General features: G+C 35.0%; 1 long non-coding RNA gene across 1 annotated transcript; it reads right to left on the reverse strand.

The window, feature by feature from the left end:
* Positions 1 to 696, reverse strand: LOC126825292 (uncharacterized). The gene is made up of 2 exons (XR_007681869.1): positions 577 to 696; positions 1 to 271 (listed from the first exon to the last, which is right to left on the reverse strand). It is a non-coding gene; the product is annotated as an uncharacterized LOC126825292 (long non-coding RNA).
* Positions 697 to 18,855: the final 18,159 nt, after the last annotated feature.

Genomic DNA, 18,855 nt, shown 5'->3' on the forward strand with positions numbered 1-18,855 from the left:
AATTTTTGAATATATTTTATATAAACAATGTAAACAACATTTTAATAATATTACAAAATACGAAACAAATAGAAACAAATGGAACAATTTTGGTATATTGCAACACAGGAATGTCATTTTTCAAGAGCATATTTCAATTTTAAACTTTTGAACATTTGACGGAATGTCTTTCTTTTCTTGAGAATGTTTCAAATTAATGGTCTTGTCCAGGGTCTTTTTTATTCACTGGAATCTTGAAATGTCATACTATAGAATATTCACTAAATACATTCTGAAAAAGACAAAAGCAAAGGTATTAGTATATACATAGTTTAATACTTGAAATGTAAGTTATATACAATAAGAGAGCCGTTTTCTATTTAAGACCGTCTTCATTAGCCCAGTCGGCGATATCACTTCGGTGGAAGCGGACGTTAAATATACCTGTTTCACACACAGCCCAGTCGGTGCAGAAAAGGGTGACATTAAACCTCATTCCATTTCTATTTTAAGATATAGATGATAATCAATCAAAAACATACAGTTTCTTTTAAATATAACATAATAGAACCATATCAAAACTTGAGAAATGCCTACCTGTTTTAGAATAGATAACTCGGTGCTTGTTCCTTTCCAATTATTGTCCATTTTATAACTATATACCAATAAATAGCACCGTAATCAATATCACAGACAGGCTTCTTTATAAATAAATCTGTAATAAATAACAAATAATCATGAGTGATCATACATATCGTCAGCATTCAGAGCTAGCTCTATTGTTTTCCGGCATGGTTCCCCCTTGACAGCTGTCTAGTTGTTCGGATGGGACGAAAAACCGAGGTCCCGTGTACACATGTGGCGTGCACGTAAAAGATCCATTGACAGTTGGAATTCGATATAAGAGTAGGCCATAGTGCCGCTGTCCAGGGAAGATTTCCCTCATATCACACTGCATGGTGTATGCCCGTCTTCATTAGCCCAGTTCGGAGCAGAAAAGTAGGACGTTAAACCCCATTTCCTTTCATTTCTATTGTATGTAGATTGGCCAGATAATATCCAATCCATAAAATGTATAATAAACCAGTGATTGTTGTCCCATATAACTGTGTCAGTTTTGGTATTTACCTTAATTGTAAGGCCATCGGAACCGAGAAAGAAGGGTGTGTTCATTATTTGTCCATTAGCTTCAAATTACCCCTCTTTTGGCTCCCGGCGCTGACAGACTCCCACCGCCCCTCCACATTATAAGTGCTGGGACTTATGTTTTTATTAACATGTGGTAAATAATGTTCATATTATTTCTTGATATTTTTACTTCAATACACACCTTTTCATGTTTAACAATCTTTGGGTCTTCTCAAGCTTAAATAACTCGCTCTTTTTTGTTGTTTTTCGTAATTTTTCCTGGGTTGAGTGGGTTGATTAAAGGCTAAGGGCATCATCTGACATACAAAAGACCTCATGGCATCTTCAGTTATTCCAGAATTGTCACCTGAAATTACATAAACAATAAATTAAGCTGATGTTTTTATGGACTTACACAAAAGTTAAAACGGTTGTTTAGAAAAAAAAACTGTATACAATTACCAATTACATTGTATTCAAACCACAAAAGACATGACACATACGAGTTTTCTAACAATTGTTCACAAATACGTTCTTTTATTTGTATACAAAGAAACAAGTTGCTACGTGCGAGTTTTTTTAAGTTAAGATATCATCTACCCGATCCATGACCCTATATTAAGGGTACCCTCTCATTTGCAGCTGTCGTTAAGCCACTTGTATTGTATATATAAAATATAGGTTATAGGTAATACTAGTATTTCAACAGGTAAACTGAGCTCATGTCAAAACACCGTAACATATAAGTAATGTGGGAATATTAACAGGTGCGCGCTCTCTGATTAGCTGCCTTTATGTCAAACATTCGGGGCCTTTCATCACTAAGGGTCACAGTTATGGTATGACAAGTGTGTAGTGTTTTTATCTCTATAAATATTTGAAATATTATCACGCATCGTATACAGTATCATGTTTCATAACATATTTGAAAGCAAATTCCTTTGTATAACCTTTGTAGCTGTGGGCGAGAGAGATAAATGGCATTTAGCGTCCACTCTATACAAACTAAGTCTTTTCTGGACTTATATATGACCTGATGAAAACCCACGATGTTGGCGACCATAGTCCTTGTCACGTACAAGTCGAGAATCGACATCACGCCACTTGACTCAACGCGTTAACCCCACGCCAGCATCTGTGGGCGAGTTATTATGGATAACGTGCTTAGTATTTAAAAATAACCAAGTCGGTCGTTACAGGGGATACTTTGAAAAGAATGCATTCAATTTCAAAAGAATGCAATCAGTCCGACAACGGAGCAATTGTTTGGGAGTTCAACAGATTTATCAGTCGAGTAAAATTATAAAATTGAGTAAAAGATGTCAAAGGTTAAGCCTGCTTACAGTTACATCTGTTTGACAAAACTCTAAAACAATTATTGAGTTCCACAATTATTGGGTTCAACAATTACTGCTCACTTTATAATCTTAGTTCTCGAGTTGACATGTCTGCTTCAATAAACGCAGTGTCTTTTAATTCTGACGTTTGAATGCAAATTGGTCCAGCTCTTCAAATGGTGATTGGGTGATCATGATGTCATTATTGTATCATGACGTCATGATTGTGACACAAATAGCCTACATTAATTCCGCTTTCCAACCAAGACATAATTAGGTAGGATAAACAGTGTAACATATGGTTATTGAATTGAACCAAAGATTGGATTGATAAACTGATTCAATTAAATCTCATGTTACCCAGGGCAACATCGGTAGTTAATGACTTGGCTTAAACTTACCAGTTTTCTTCTTAAATCTATCTAAGAGAGCTTGATGGAGTTCTTCAATATATCGAACAGCTTCTTCAACTACTTCCACTTTCGTCACTTTCTTTTTACTGGCCACTGAAGGAACCAGAGCTCGGAGTTTTGAGTATTCTCTTTCCCGGATTCTTCTGAGATGAAGCTTGAGATGCTTCTTGGCGATGATCTGAGATGCAGATTGGTTAAGACGTGCTGTCACTGCTCGTACCATCTGAAAGTAGTCGAATAAAATAAATAAATACAACTATACACGTTAAAAGTATACCTTGTCCAATATACAGAGACACGTGAAAGAAATTAGTTCCATCAGGTCCAAACTAATTTCAGGGACGTACATAATACCAATAGTCTCAGTGACGTACATGTACATAATATTAATAGGCTTAGTTTCATCAGCAGAGTCGTCATTAAAATTCAATCATACCTTTTACAGTGTATTCGATAATTGAACAGGGTCATTAATTTCTATTAAAAACAGTGGGGTTACCAAGAAGATTAAAGGGCTAGAGGAACCCCTAATCCTTCACACAAGGGAAATGACAAACAGCTGCAAGTTATTGCTACTCTTCCAAATAAAATAAAATTAATGGATTCTTTAACATCAATTATTAGAGATGTTATCTTGAGTTTTACTTAACGCACTGCTTATAAAAAGCCTTTTAAGAAGAGGTCATGCTGTAAGTTTGTTTAAGGGTTTTTACGGTTGACCACGGAACAACAATCCCTAAAGATTATAGAACAATGGCCAATCGTTTACCATTGCTAACATAATTATACAATCTTTCTTTTTTTTGTAATGACTTGTTTTGTTGTGGTTGTGGTACCTTTAATTTGATTAGACAAATACAATACATCAAAAGAACCGAACCTTGTTTGAGAGGTCCAAAGATTTGTTTAGGTACAAAGTTAACATAATTTATCACCTGTCGAAACCCCTAAGAAAGATTTCCAAAAAGATATTTCAGTATTGTCATTTTTGTTACAGATCTCATATTTACACATGAATATTCGGTTGTTGTATCCGACAAGATCAAACTGAAGAACAAACCATAACACATACTTATTTGGCCGACGTTTCGAATAGTGTTCTCTCAACGTTTTCAAGTAAGTAATTGAGAACACTTTTGAAACGTCGCCCTAATTGTTCTTCCATAAGTATGTGTTATAGTGTAGGCTCTATCCAGTTACTATATACCTCTAAAGTATTATTTAAACTGAAGCTTACAGACCTCAATAATTTTTAATTTATGAATTTTTTTTAAAAAAAAAATCATTAATTAAAATTCTATTCCTATGTTCAAACTGGTATTTTTAAAATAGCGAATCCGTGTTATACACATCTATAAGATCGGAAGAAATCTGACAGTTTGACTTTCAATGGATCTGGTTTTATCACCTGTCCCTGTAGCAAAGTGAGGTGACCAGTAAGATACAATCTCTTTCTTTCTCTATTAATTCAACTTTGATATTAAATCATGAATATTTCAGTAGATGTCGTTAGTGAACAGTCGCTATAGTTAAACCCGAAACAGTTTGTTTTTTTCACAGCTAACAATACCGAGAAGATACCAGATGTCCTCAACGACTTCAGGCGGACTTGGGTTCCAAATTACTAGTCTCATGCCTCAAGTATTGATCCAAAACTAATAATAAAGCTCTGAATTCCAGTAAAAATACTGAAAGCTGTATTATTAATAACCACTCCATAATTAACGCGTTGTTCATATAGCCAATATCTATAGTTACTGCCAGTGTCATGATTTAAGAAATTAACTAATATTAAAAATAATTTGGAGGTCAGAAGATTTCAATAAGATTTGAAAAGTCTTCAATATGTTACATATTCTGCAAACTATGCATATTAATACTCCACTATGCATAGCCTACATATGTGTCCGTCTAAAGACTCGTGACTGTCATACTTACAGTGATATGTGTTGTGACAATACTCCGATAGAAAACTCTCGACAAATAATATCCTAAGTGATGATACACAATTGAACTTCACAGCTAAGACAAGTTCAGCAATGACAAATTTCACTGAATCGTCGCTATTTATCCTGTTAACCACATCACTGCCCTTGATAGTAACGCTACTCGAATGAAAGTAGTTCTGGTATTCTAATTTGCATAATCAATGAAGCGTGAGCGTAACTATGTCCGAGAGGCTGGATTATTTGTAAACAAAGCCCTCGCGCTATTATACCGATAGACCCTTCGCATCGATTACATAATGAATTGCGTGGCGTAGTAATCCCATGTGTAGCAAACCCAGTGAATCGTCTTGAAAATGGATTTGTATGAGCGTGGGAAACTTACGGGGTGCAAGTCGGGCGAAACGGAGTAATAATCGACAGGCATTGTATCCAAGGAACGGCTGGTCATTTACTCATATATTAAACAACTGTCGTCTTTTACGTGCACTTGTGATTATCCCAGCGTTTGCATTTCTTAAATACTATGATTTATTTCTTTGCCGTTTGATAAACCAAAGATGCCTTTCTGTCCAACATAAAAAAAATGAATGGTTTTCAGAAAAATGAACAGATTGTTTTATTTGTGCACGATTTATAATGTGCCGTTTTCTTTAAGTTTATATTTATTTACCCAAGAGGGGCCATTGTTAATAATTGTTCATCATTGTTATTACTTGTTCATCATTGTTGTAAATTGTTCATCTTGGTGTAGGATAACCCATTCTTATTTACCACGACAAGTTTACGTTAATGACGTCATTCAATAGAAATTTAAAACACGTGTTATTATTCAAATTACGTTCTTTTAAAAATTTACATCACATGATAACAACTATACATGACAATAGCAGGATTGTTAATGATAGTGTCAGCATCTATTCCATTGCCGTAATTCATTGAAAATAGCGCACGCCGATCGCCGAGTTAATGAAACGCGGGTGATTTTAATAAGTATAATATTACCGAAACATTGGTCATTTGTGTACTCCTTTTGTTCATTCCAGTCAATTTCTAATTAGAAATGTAAATTTTTTGCACATGTACATTCTCGTTAATGTATATAACCCAGTAATTGAGTTTTTAATTAAAAATGTAAAAAAAAATTCCACATGTTAATTCTAGTTAAAGCATAAACCCAGAAACTTAGTTTCTAATTACAAATGTAGATGCTGCATTTTATCGTTATCTTTAAACAATGGACTAAGAAATTAATTTTTTAATCGCTACTGTCGAGATATTTAAAGGCTCAATACCACTCTTGTTGTAACTGAATAATATGTCCCAATCTTTATTCTGGTTAACAAATTGTACTATTTTACAATATTCCAATTAATTGATGATACAAATTTCATCTTAACACACCTAATTTAAAAAATTGGAAAAATTCAACTAAATGATTTGAAAAGCCTGACGTAAAGCTTTTCAAATGTGACTTGGATTTAAAAATATTTTGGAACCCTTTGGACAAGTAAAATAGGATTTAATGGATAATTTACACAACAGGTAGGACACTAACACCTCTAGTACATAGAATAGGGCTATTTTTTTTTTATTTTCTGGGGCTGTCAAGCCAGCAAGAGTGTTATTGTCCCTTTAAGTTAGATTTTTTTTTTAAAAAAGATAATCCATTTTGGTGAACCTACTATTCTGTGTTGAGGGCTGTCATTATTTTTTTCCCCCAACATATGATAAATATTCATTTCCACTTTTAGTCTACGTTCTACCGCAATTATTATTATATTACTCATTACAAAGGTGGGGGGTTGGATGGCTGAATGGTTAGCGTGCGCGCGCTGTATCATACAGTCTGTCATTGAGTCGACTGGCGTGGTTTCGAATCCCCGGTTGTACGTGACAAGGAGTAGCATCGCCTGTCCAACCTCGTGGGTTTTCTCCGGGTCCTCCGGTTTCCTCCCACTGCTAAAGACCCCTACGCGCAAGCGAATTATTGAAATAAAATTAAACCATATGTTAGTCCCGAAATGGCCTAATTTGTGTCGAGTGGACGTTAAACCCCATCTCTCTCTCTCTCTCTCTCTCTTTCTCTCTCTCTCCCTCTCTCTCTCATTACAAAGGTGGGAAAATTCAGAACTATAACGAAACAAGTAATAATATTTTAATGCGAATTTACCAATGAAATATACAGTTCCCAGGAATGTCGTGGGGAGTCAGAGAATAGAATAATATAAAAACGGAAGGGAAATTTAAATATATTTTGAACTAACTTCAGTTTTTATTGGCATCAATCGAATTATCGAACCTGTATTTCCCCTTTTTTTGGACAGAATTATGGGTAAGAACTTATTTTCTATTTCACACGAAAATATTTAAATATTATTGGCAGTGGAATCAAAAATAACAATCAACACGCTTCTTTAAAAAACGTGTTCGGCTACACAGGTTGAAAACTCCGATGAGAAAAATTATTAAAACCATTCAAGCACACTTATAATCTATCGATTCGAGTTTTTTTATTAGGTACCTTTATGTATGTAGCATATCGCACACCGGTCCCTGTAAAGGTAAAATGTATCGATTCCTTGTCGACACCGACCGTAACCAATTCTCATAGAACTACTTTCGTGGGAAAATGTCCGATGCCTTTTTTCTCAGCAAAACATCTAATAGTATTTTGTCAAAGCTACTTAAACTTGAAAAGGATGTCGCCAGCTTTTTTTGTTTTCTTTTCAGATGGATTATAGGTCCCGTACAATGCCAAACAGAGGTAGACATCTAAGAAAGGGAGATTTTATTGGATTCAAGATAGCAAACGATGGGCCTCGGTATTGTGTGAATGTCGCCTGCTTCCGAAACTCGCGTGGCAGTTCCCGCGCTCTCGGCGCGTGAGCTTCGGCGTCAGGTGTTGCAGGATTCACAGTAAATTAGCGGTAGGACTATCCCCGGACTTTTTTTTTTTTTTTTTTTGATATATTTACGAAATAGACCAGGCCGGCAGATTTGTATCGGGCATGGGAGATTTCATCTCAACTGAATACATATGAAACATGTTACCACCCCAGTGAACGCACAGTTGCCACCAGCCTGTCAAGCACTGCTTTTGTCGTCGTCAGTTCTTCAAGCACATGTAACATATGCCAATCCCTGAGAAAACTCTAAAATTTACAAAACAAGATTTGTTTTAATTGTGTCCCTTATGGTAACTCAAATATATTTTTTTTCGTGTGCTTTTCTACACAAAGAAACGCCTACGCAGATTCGGAAAAATTTATGGCATAATGTATCATTTTGGTTCTCAATGAGAGAAGCTGGCAACAGTCGGTTTTCAAAATTTGGGTATTATGACTCTAAGCCTTTATAAGTATCAGTTCTACAAAGGAAACGTCAGATTTTTATATAAATCAATTGAACCATCTTGTGCTCTGATAAAAAAGTGTGTGTGTGGGGGGGGGGGGGGGCATAAAAGGGTTATCGATATTATTTATGTTAGTATATTTTTAGGACTTCGAATTTTGTCTAATGGTTTGAATTGTTCGTACTTGGTTTTATTTGATTTAAAGAATACTTACGGATTGAGACGTCACTTATTTTATTCTATTTATTTGGTAATTTTATCTCATATGCATATTCATGGTAATTGTTAGTTCCGAGTACAGTTAATATATTAACGCAGCAACGAGTTTTTGCAAGCCAGAAAGTCGTCATTAATCACCCTTTGTATACTAATTGTTGAATATGCATAACCCCAACTTACAATAGTCTCGAACAACACCCATTTCTTGTCTCTTGGTAACATAATTTATACCTTTGCATATTCATTTATAATTCTAACGGTTTAAACCCCAACTTGCACTAGACTCGAGTAAAATCCACTGTTTTTATCTCTTAATAACATCGCTTACCTTTATTTAAACGTTATTTTGGTGGTCAACTAATTTAAGAATCAGAGTTTTCAAACAAAGCATTTGAGAAATGTGGAGATTTATAAGATTCCATAAGATTGTAGATCGCTATACATAATATATTTTGTTTTAACTCGATGTACATTTGGGGCATGCTTGGTGTTTTGAGTCTTTTTTTTTTGAATTAATAACCATATTGCTAATTTAAAGCCGTCTTCTTTAGGCCAGTAGGGGCAGAACAGTAGGACTTTAAACCAAATTTCATTTCATTTACTGCTACTTTATGAATTAATAACCATATTGTTAGTTTAAAGCTGTCTTCATTAGGCCGGGAGCCACGGTGGCTAGGTTGGTTAAGCCGCTGGCTCGCTAGCCTGGAGATCGGGTGTTCGATCCCTGCATTGGCCGAGAAAGTTGAGGTCCCGTGTATACATTGGAAAGCACGTAAAAGATCCATTGGCAGTTGGAATTCGATATAAGAGTAGGCGATAGTGCCGCTGCCCGGGCAAAATTTCCCTCATAGCACACTGTATGGCATATGCCCGTCTTCATTAGCCCAGTATAGGAGCAGAACAGTAGGACGTTAACCCCCATTTCATTTTATTTAAAGCTACTTTAAAGATGGTATGGCTAAAGTTTAATGACCGCTTCAACCAGTGATATCACTTGATATTACATTGTAAGTCATAAACTTGACACAAGTTAATCGTAATACAAGATGACAAACAGCATTCATTATCAGCCTGTCTAAGTTATAAAGTATTGTCCACGTGTGACATGATCTAAAATGACGGAAAGTAGTCCGGTTTGACCCTAGGTACACCGGTGTATATACCTGAAACTATGTATTCAATAGATGGGGTGTAACGGGATCGACAATTACTCTAGATGTCACAACAGTAACTGACGCTGTGACATGTCAGTTTAGCTTCACCACGCCACGGTACGGCTCGAAATACACGTATGACACTAGCCCTACCAGTTGGTGTCACAAACAACATCTGTCGGGCATGAACAGTCGTCGTGCTTGTACAATCATATAATCTATCGTGAGTAAGATTTATAACTAATCACTGTACGTATAGTTCATTGTATTGGACGAATTGCGGACGGTTTTATTAAAATTTAAAAAAATAAATATAAATAAATCTAGAGTAAAAATATATTGAACTGTATATATATATATATATATACCTCATTAAATTGTATATATGAGTGTAATTTGACTTTTGTAAATAAACTATTTTTTTTTAAAAAAAAGAAAAAAAAAACAGAGTAATTTAAATAATATTCCTATGATAAATAATTAAACGCAGTTTTAGTTTAAAACAATGGTATAATTTTTTTAGGTTTCGTACTCGCCACGTATCTAGATCGTTGTATTAGAGGAATCACGGCAAATAAGTAAAATTTACAATAGCAGTAGGCCCTAATTTAAATGGACTCAATAGGGACAACCATATCGTAACGCGTTGCACGACAATGGAAACCTAGCATAATTTAGATAATGTGTCTACGATACATAATTAACCGCATTTTTAGTTTTAAATAATGGTATGTTTTCTGTACTATGTCACGAATGATTTTAACTGTGAATATTCTTCTTTTTAATTTATTTGTTTCATGTTATATATTGTGTGCGATTTCTTTCCAATTCTAGTTAAGGTCGCTTTGATGTGTGCGGCTTATGAATAATATGTAAGACGATTGATACATTCTGGCGCAGGATCCTCATGGGTTTTACCTCATCTACCCAGTCTCTTTATATTACCCATAGATACATAGATAACAAATTTATTTTTAAATAAAAACTATTTTATTTTTAAATAAAAAACTATTTTATTTTTAAATAAAAAAACTATTTTATTTTTAAATAAAAAAACTATTTTATTTTTAAATAAAAAAACTATTTTATTTTTAAATAAAAAACTATTTTATTTTTAAATAAAAAACTATTTTATTTTTAAATAAAAAACTATTTTATTTTTAATAAACAATAAAATGAGCTGTTGTGCCAAATAAATTTATGATGTAGAGCTGTTGCAGGGTTCTCCTCTTAAACCGCGTGTCTTTATATTATCTATTAAAGAACAATTAGATTTGGCTCGGCCTTCGCCTGTTTCATTCTCTTATCTTCATTTGTGTTCGCAATGGTTCATCAGAATATATCGATTGCTGTTTATGACCCTGCTGACGATCAGTTTTATGACACACGGAAAATATGGCAGAAAGACGCCACGCTAACAGGTGCCTGTATGAAACCAGTGCTAAATGTATTGTATACTTTTACCGTAAAAATCTGAACACGGATTTTTATGAATGAAAACGTCGCATCCATAAACCATATGCTATCGAATTTGTGAATGAAGAAAGTCTTTACGAAAAAAACAGAACTATCCATAGGCGAATGTTTGTACCCTCATTTCCTTTGAAGAATAATCATTCTCGCCTTACCGTCATTATTAAACTAAATTGTATACATAATTATTATGTAGAATGTTAATTATTGACCTATATTTGACGAATTCAAAATACATAACAAAACGTTATCAGTTAATTTGAGTCCATTTATAAATATTCGAATGAATATAAATTATTGATAATTGTGATTCAAGAAATGTTAATTGATGAATTCAAAATAAATATTATCAAAGTTATCGGTTAATTTGAGCCCATTTAATGACTGAATATATATTGATAAATTTGATTCGGTAAATGGATATGTGGATTCGGGGGTGTTATTGTTTATTAAAGTAGGTATATTTATCTGAATTATTTAATATCTTAGACACAAACCAACCATAACCAATTATTGGAGAATGTTAAACGACAGGTTCTCTACATCAAACACGGTTATTTGTGTTTTGTTATAGACGTATATAGCATGATATTATACTGTTTAAAATCCATTATTGTTTTTTCATAATTCACATACATGACAAAAGCATTTAAAAGAGAGAGAGAGAGAGAGATAGAGAGAGAGAGAGAGAATTTAAAGTCCACTCGACGCAAACTAGTTCATTTTGGGACTAACATATGGTTTAATTTTATTTCAATAAATCGCTTGCGCGTAGGGGTCATTAGCAGTGGGATGAAACCGGAGGACCAGGAGAAAACCCAACAGGTTGGACAGGCGACCCTAATCCTTGTCACGTTCAACCGGAGATTCGAAACCACGCCAGTTGACTCAATGACAGGCCTTATGATACAGCGCGCACGTGCTAACCATTCGGCCACCCAACCCCCTTCTCAAATAAGAGAGCCACCGTGGTTTAGTGAGTAAAACACTGGCTCGCTAAGCAGGAGTTCTCAGGTTCTCCCCAGCTGTTGGCCGAGAAAGTTCCTCGCGGTTTTCCGATGTGGCCCCCCCCCATCTCTGGCACAAAACAGATGACCTGGCAAAGACAGTGTCTGGTCGTTTGGATGGGGCGAAAATCCTAGGTCCAGTGTGCGTACACATAAACGGGCCCTTGACAGATGGAATTCGAAATAACAGTAGTAGGCAAAAATATCCCCATAACATACTGTATGGCGTAAGCGTACATTCCATTTCATTTCTTTTATGATTGACACATGACACCAGCTTTAAAAAATAGAATGTATCCCATTCGTGAAATTAAATAAATGAGTTTTGAAAAGGAAACGGTGGGTAGTTAAGCGGTACAATAAGACACCCTTCTAAACAATTTGGAAAACATAAAAAACGAAATTCGGAAACTTAAACACGGGATCTTAAAACATGATTTTTATAAATGTATATTTAAAGTTACATTATGTTAGAGCCAAATCTGTCTATTGCAGTTTTTGTTTTATTTTGGCTCCAAATGTTATATGAATTATTATTTAAACATTTATTCACATGACAAGCCTATAATCAACTCTCTACATCATCGAATGGCTGCGATTTAAACAGATTGAAATACGATCGACATTTAATAATTTAATTCAAAAATTGAAAAGCGAAACTGAGTCTCGATTAACAAGTAACGTTGCTACGATAATAAACAATCTGCGCTATATCTTCCAACTCCCATAGCCATTTTCAGAATAAAGTAATTTAAATGAAATTTTTAATATATTCATTTTTCATTATCTATTGTATAACTATTACAACAACAAGAACTACCAGTTCTTTATCTAAATTTTACATAATGAATCTGTAATGCAAATTTGATGGGGTTTTTTAAAATTATTTCTCATTTCATATAAAAAAAAATTAAGATGCCGCTGCAATTACCTAGATCTGCAAAGTGTTCAAAATTGAAATTCTATAACATATCCATTATTTTTATTATGATCTCGTTTTTAAAAAAAAAATCAACAAAGATCTATTGGCTGTTATTTCAATGCGTAAGACAAGATTTGGTGATAACCTGTTATATGTTTGAGAGTAAATCTCACACCTTGTGGTGACAGAACAGCTGGCAAGCCTGTAGGAGAAAATATATATGGTTAGAGGTTAATATGACAACCAAATTAAAACTGATATCATCGGTGAATCTATTGAAATATGACACCTTTTTATTGAAACAGTTTACGTGCCTTTACAGACACCGGTTTGATTTAAAACAAATTGTATAAATTTTTGAAATTTGAATCATAACCGTCGAGATTTTTTTTTAATTTAGAACACCTTTCTGCGAGATTTTAGTTAACTTTTCTACGATATTTAAAACAATTCTACAATTCTACATAGTTAACTTTTCTACGATATTTAAAACAATTCTACATAGTTAACTTTTCTACGATATTTAAAACAATTCTACCTAAAGGAATATTGGATGACATTTGATAATTCAGTAGAATAGGTTTAACTTTTCCATATTGCCTAGGTGATTTTAAGACTAACATGATTCTTTATATACATAAGGAGTGGATGTTAAACCCCATTTTACGTCATTTCATGTACATATTTAGAGAGAGAAATGGGGTTTAACGTCCACTCTTTTCACATATAAAGAAGCATGTTAGTCTTAAAATCACTTAGGCAATATACTAGAAATGAAGTTTAACGACCTCCTGTTCTGTCCCGACTGGGCTAATGAAGACGGACATACGCTATACAGTAGGCTATGAGGGTACGGCATACTCATATTATATCGAATTGTCAGGGATTCTTTTACGTGCACGCCAACGTGTATACCAGACCTCAATTTCGTTTGATCCTTAGAACTGGGAATACGGCTTAATCCTCGAAAATCTACAATTATTTAACAATAAATTTTAAAAAAAAAATTAAAAAAAATATTAACGATAGTTAATATCAAAGCTTCGATTCAACTGGATTAAAAAGAGACCCAACAAAAGATTTTAGCGAAGATTACAGTTGGTGTCGGCTTTTGACCATACCCCGTTAATAATGCTAAAGGTTGTGAAATTTTCATTGAATAATCTTTGTAAACGACGACCAGAATTGGGTCATTATTGGACTAATGTTTCTTTTAGAGATCCAACTTCTTATTGCAATATTGTGGAGTTCATCGGGGTTTCCCCTTGTCAGTGATGCAGAACGGAGGGCTTGACAAGGACAACAGTCTAGTCGTTCGGATGGGACGAAAAACCGAGGCCCCGTGTACACTTTTGCGTGCATAGATCCATTGACAGTTGGAATTTGATATAAGAGTAGGCAAAGTTTCCCTCATAGCAAAGTTTCCCTGTCAGTCTTCATTAGCGTAATAGGGGCAGAACAGTAGAACGTTAAACCCCATTTCAATTCAATTCAGAATCTCTCAAATGACATTCGTCGACTTTAAATTACGGCCAATGGCTTTAAGTGAACGTCGGAATCCATTCCTCTTTGTTTCTCATAGGACAGTCAACTTAATTGGTTGATTTTAAAAAAAAGTATTGATGTCATCTTTATTTCTCGATTTCATAGTTGTTCAGTTTGAAATCTGTGGTTAAATTTTGAAATCCTGTGTTTTATGAAACAAGAGTAACGGATAGTTAAAGACAGGTGTGAGATGTATATATAGAGAGAGCTATGAATCTGTCAATTATAATACCCACTAAAAAACTTGTTATCAAATACAACTTGATAATGTTGCGCTTTGTGGGTAACCGCTGACAACCCCATGGCGAATGGCGATTATAAAATATCGTGAGAATATCATAATAATTACAAATCCCTCTTTTTAATGTTTCATTGATAAAATGTGCGATCATTGACAAGTTTCCGGAGAAGTTCATGAATGTAGCTTGCACCTTTTCCCTCCATCTACCAGCTGACGTTGTTTCCCGAGTGTCTTTAAAACTTAAAGATAAAGGCTGTTACAGCTCTTGGCGTAACAATACACCACCCCCTTCAAATCACTACTAGGTCAAGATAAGATCCTCGTTTATACATAACTTTAGACGAAATAATCTCACCCTTCAAATATTTCTATAGGAGTAACATAAATGTAACGAGGACATCGCCCCGTCAGGTGTTCTGCGCGTCCCCTTCTACTACAAGCGTCAAAATTATCATCGCTTCCATCCTCTCATTCATTCATACCTTTCTTGTGAATGAAATGAAAATTGTAGTAAAATCTTGTTTTGTTTTGAAAGGAGAGTCTGTTACGCGATGTAGGCGCTTTCACCTCGTGTCAAAGATACGATTTCATTCACACATTCACCAAATGTTAATAACATGAAACGATCACATTAATCTTTTTTCGAATTATGTTACAGGTTATCAAAACAAAAATTCATTCAAGATTATGGAAATATAAAAAAAGTCGAAGATTTTTTCTGCACAGGTAATAATACACGCATACATTAACCAACTGTTCATAAAACTGTGGTTTCATCTTTATCTTTCTTTCATATGTTCATCCACGATTTCAGATTCGTGAAATAAAACATTTCTTTTCCGTCTTCATTAGCCCAGTTCGTAGCAGAACAGTAGGACGTTAAACTCCATTTCATTTCATTTATGACACGTGGAAAGAAATAAAATTGGTTTTTGACGTCCCACTTTTCTGCGGTGTGGTATTAGGAAAGTTTTGCTACAGCCCTTTTTTAGAATTCCAACTCTCAAAGGTTCCAACGTGTACAAGGGATTTGTTTTTTTCGTCTCATCCGAACGACTAAACGTTGCCCCCTGCCAAAACCCCCGTCTTAAACCATGCCGAAAAACTCTTTAAGGACACTTTCTTAGCGCGCGCTTTTGAGCATATCGTCTGTCACTGAGTCAAGGAGTAGGGTCGTGTGTCCGAGTCCCAACTGCAAACTCTCTCTCTCTCTCTCTCTCTCTCTCTCTCTCTCTCTCTCGGGTATAGAACAGAGGGCATGGCAATGTACAACGTAAAGTCGTTCGGATGGGACGAAACATCGATGTCCCGTGTACACATTGGCGTGCATGTAAAAGATAGGAGTAGACCGTAGTACCGCTGTCCTCGCAATGTCCGTCTTCATTATCCCGGTCAGGAGCAGAACAGTGGGACGTTAAACCCCACCTCATTCATTCCATTTCTCTCTCCTTTCGGGTTATTTTGGGTATCCCCAAGATAGTAAGTGCAGGATGACCGCACTGCACGCAAAACTAAACAGATAAGACAAACCTGCGAACAAGATAAACCATACAAATATCAAATCAAGTGAATAGATCCGGCGGCCAGCCGCGATGTAAGTGTACAACAGGGAAGGGTTTAGTTCCAGTACACGGCTACCATTACCAAACTTTACCAAAAAAAATCGATAATGCACTGTTACTTCATCTGAGAAGGACAAAACATTTTATTAGTTCTAGTTTCCCGATGAATAAATTTGTGTTGGTTCTCATACGGGAAAACAATTTAAAAATTATGAATATTAGTTTTATAATGTGTATATTATTCATAACAAAATAATGGCGTTTTAATTTGTAATCAGTGACATGTGAACGATGGATATAGAGATATTAAATGGTTATCGACTGTAAAGTCAATGCGGGTATTTTGCTGTGCATCTCTTTGAAATATTTAATAATCAACAATATTTTCAGAATCCAGAACAGCTGTGGATACATATGTTTTGTCGCAGTACCATTTACTTTTATTAACATCATACGAGCCTGCACTTAAGCCTTAACAAACGATTAGTTAGCCTGCATCCCTATAACAATGAATAATTCAATGAACATTAAATAATGTCGATCAGGGTTAAAGTTATATATTTGAGATGGTACCCAAAACAACATCGTATGTGTTTTGCCAATATAATCTTTTAAAGGGGCATTATGTAAGATTTAGATAAAGAGCTGGTCGTTCTCGCTATAATATTTAAAAATTAGATAATGCAAAATGAATATATTGAAAATTTCATTTAAATTACTTTATTTTGAGCGAAGTTAACAATGGTTGTAGTTTTGACAAGATGTTTGAATTGGTTGTAACCACCGTACTGGTCATTCAAGCCTTGGCCTCGATTTTTAATTTTTGAATTAAATCATTAAATGGCCGAACTGTTCTAATCTACTTAAAATCGGAGCCGTCCGATGGCATCGAGAGTTGATTATGGTCTTGTCATGTTAATAAATGTCTAATTAATAATTTATATAACGTTTAAGGCACAAAGAAAGGGCTGTAATAGGCAAATTCAGCTTTTACATAATGCCTATTTAATTACAAAATACAAAAATTTGGAATAGCGAGAATAAAAAAAGAATGAAAAGGGGTTTAACATCCTAATCATCTGCCCAGACTGGGCTAATCAATACAGGTATACGCCATGCAGTGTGCTATTTAGAATTCCAACTATCTGCGGTTCTTTTACGTGCACTCCGATGAGCATACAGGACCTCGGTTTTTTTTTTTGTCCCTTTCTAGCGACGATGGGTAACCACGCTAATAAATTCCGGGGAACTTTCTCAGACCTTCTGGTTATTGAGTCGAGTGACCCATTACGGAGCCAACGTGACCCGAACAACGAGATTTGGTTTAGCTATTCAACTATCTATCGCACACTAGCCTGGAGGTCGGGTGTTCGATCCCTGCATTGACCGAGAAAGTTCATTGAGATTTTCCGAAAAACCGATGGGACGAAAAAACCGAGGTCCCGTGTACACATTGGCGTGCACTTAAAACATCCCTTGGCAGTTGGAATTCGATAATAAGAGTAGGCCATAGTGCCGCTGTCCGAGCAAAATTTCCCTCATTGCACAATGTATGGCGTATGTCCGTCTTCATTAGCCCAGTTCGGAGCAGAACAGTAGGACGTTAAACCCCATTTCTATCGCACTGTGCATGTAATATAATGGTGAAAATAATTTACTCTCTGCTGAGTGTGAATAGATTGTCCGATATTTCGGACAAAATCACACTCTGTTAGCTCTCAATATTTTTGTGTTCAAGAAACATTAAGCACACTCAAAAAATTACAAAAACTCATGGGCGTGGGGATGGGAGAACAGACTAAGCGTTTGTAAAATCCCTCTCCCGTCGACTTGGCCTCAAGTTTTCCCGAAACGATACGCAGACACCACAAGGCGGTAAGAACCCGAGTTAGTAAGCCAGGTCTGAAGAATTGTTAATTAATAATGTACAATGCATCGGCTTTGAATCTTATTCTTGTTTAACTAATACAGGTTAAACAGGGCTATTGTGTAGCATCAAATATAAGGACACACCGATGTGATTTTCTTTTCTGCGGGAGCACCTGTTAAAATTTTCTTCTTATTTCTTCAAGAAAAAGATTAATTTAAAAATCAAAAGTAGTTGGTTGCACTGTTAAGAAGCTTTTAGTTTCCAATTTCTAAGTTTTTGAATTTTAAATTCATGGGATTCAAGAACTGAGAAATAAATTGTTCTGGCCTAATGAATGCACCGCACCATTGACGTCCATCAAATAATCAAATCACCTGTATGAAAAGATAAAAAGGAATAACAGAGTACGCGCCATCGATTTTCTTAAATAAAATCCGAGTAGTTTTATATTTCATATTATAGTATTTTTTGTGCAATAATTAAACAATTTAGATTTAGAGATATCCATTGACAATTCACGTTAAACACTCACATGACAAATTACACATGTATTCGCCAAAAAAACGGTGAACCTTTGAATAAGGCTGATTATATAATTACTTCACCTTTCAAACTATAAAACATCATTTAACTGGAGGAGGTTAACGAGATCATGAATAAATGAATAGATATGCTTAATGTTACATGATTTCATCTCTAGAAAA

The sequence above is a fragment of the Patella vulgata genome, chromosome 6 (assembly GCF_932274485.2).
Source record: "Patella vulgata chromosome 6, xgPatVulg1.2, whole genome shotgun sequence".
Classification (NCBI taxonomy): domain Eukaryota; kingdom Metazoa; phylum Mollusca; class Gastropoda; family Patellidae; genus Patella; species Patella vulgata.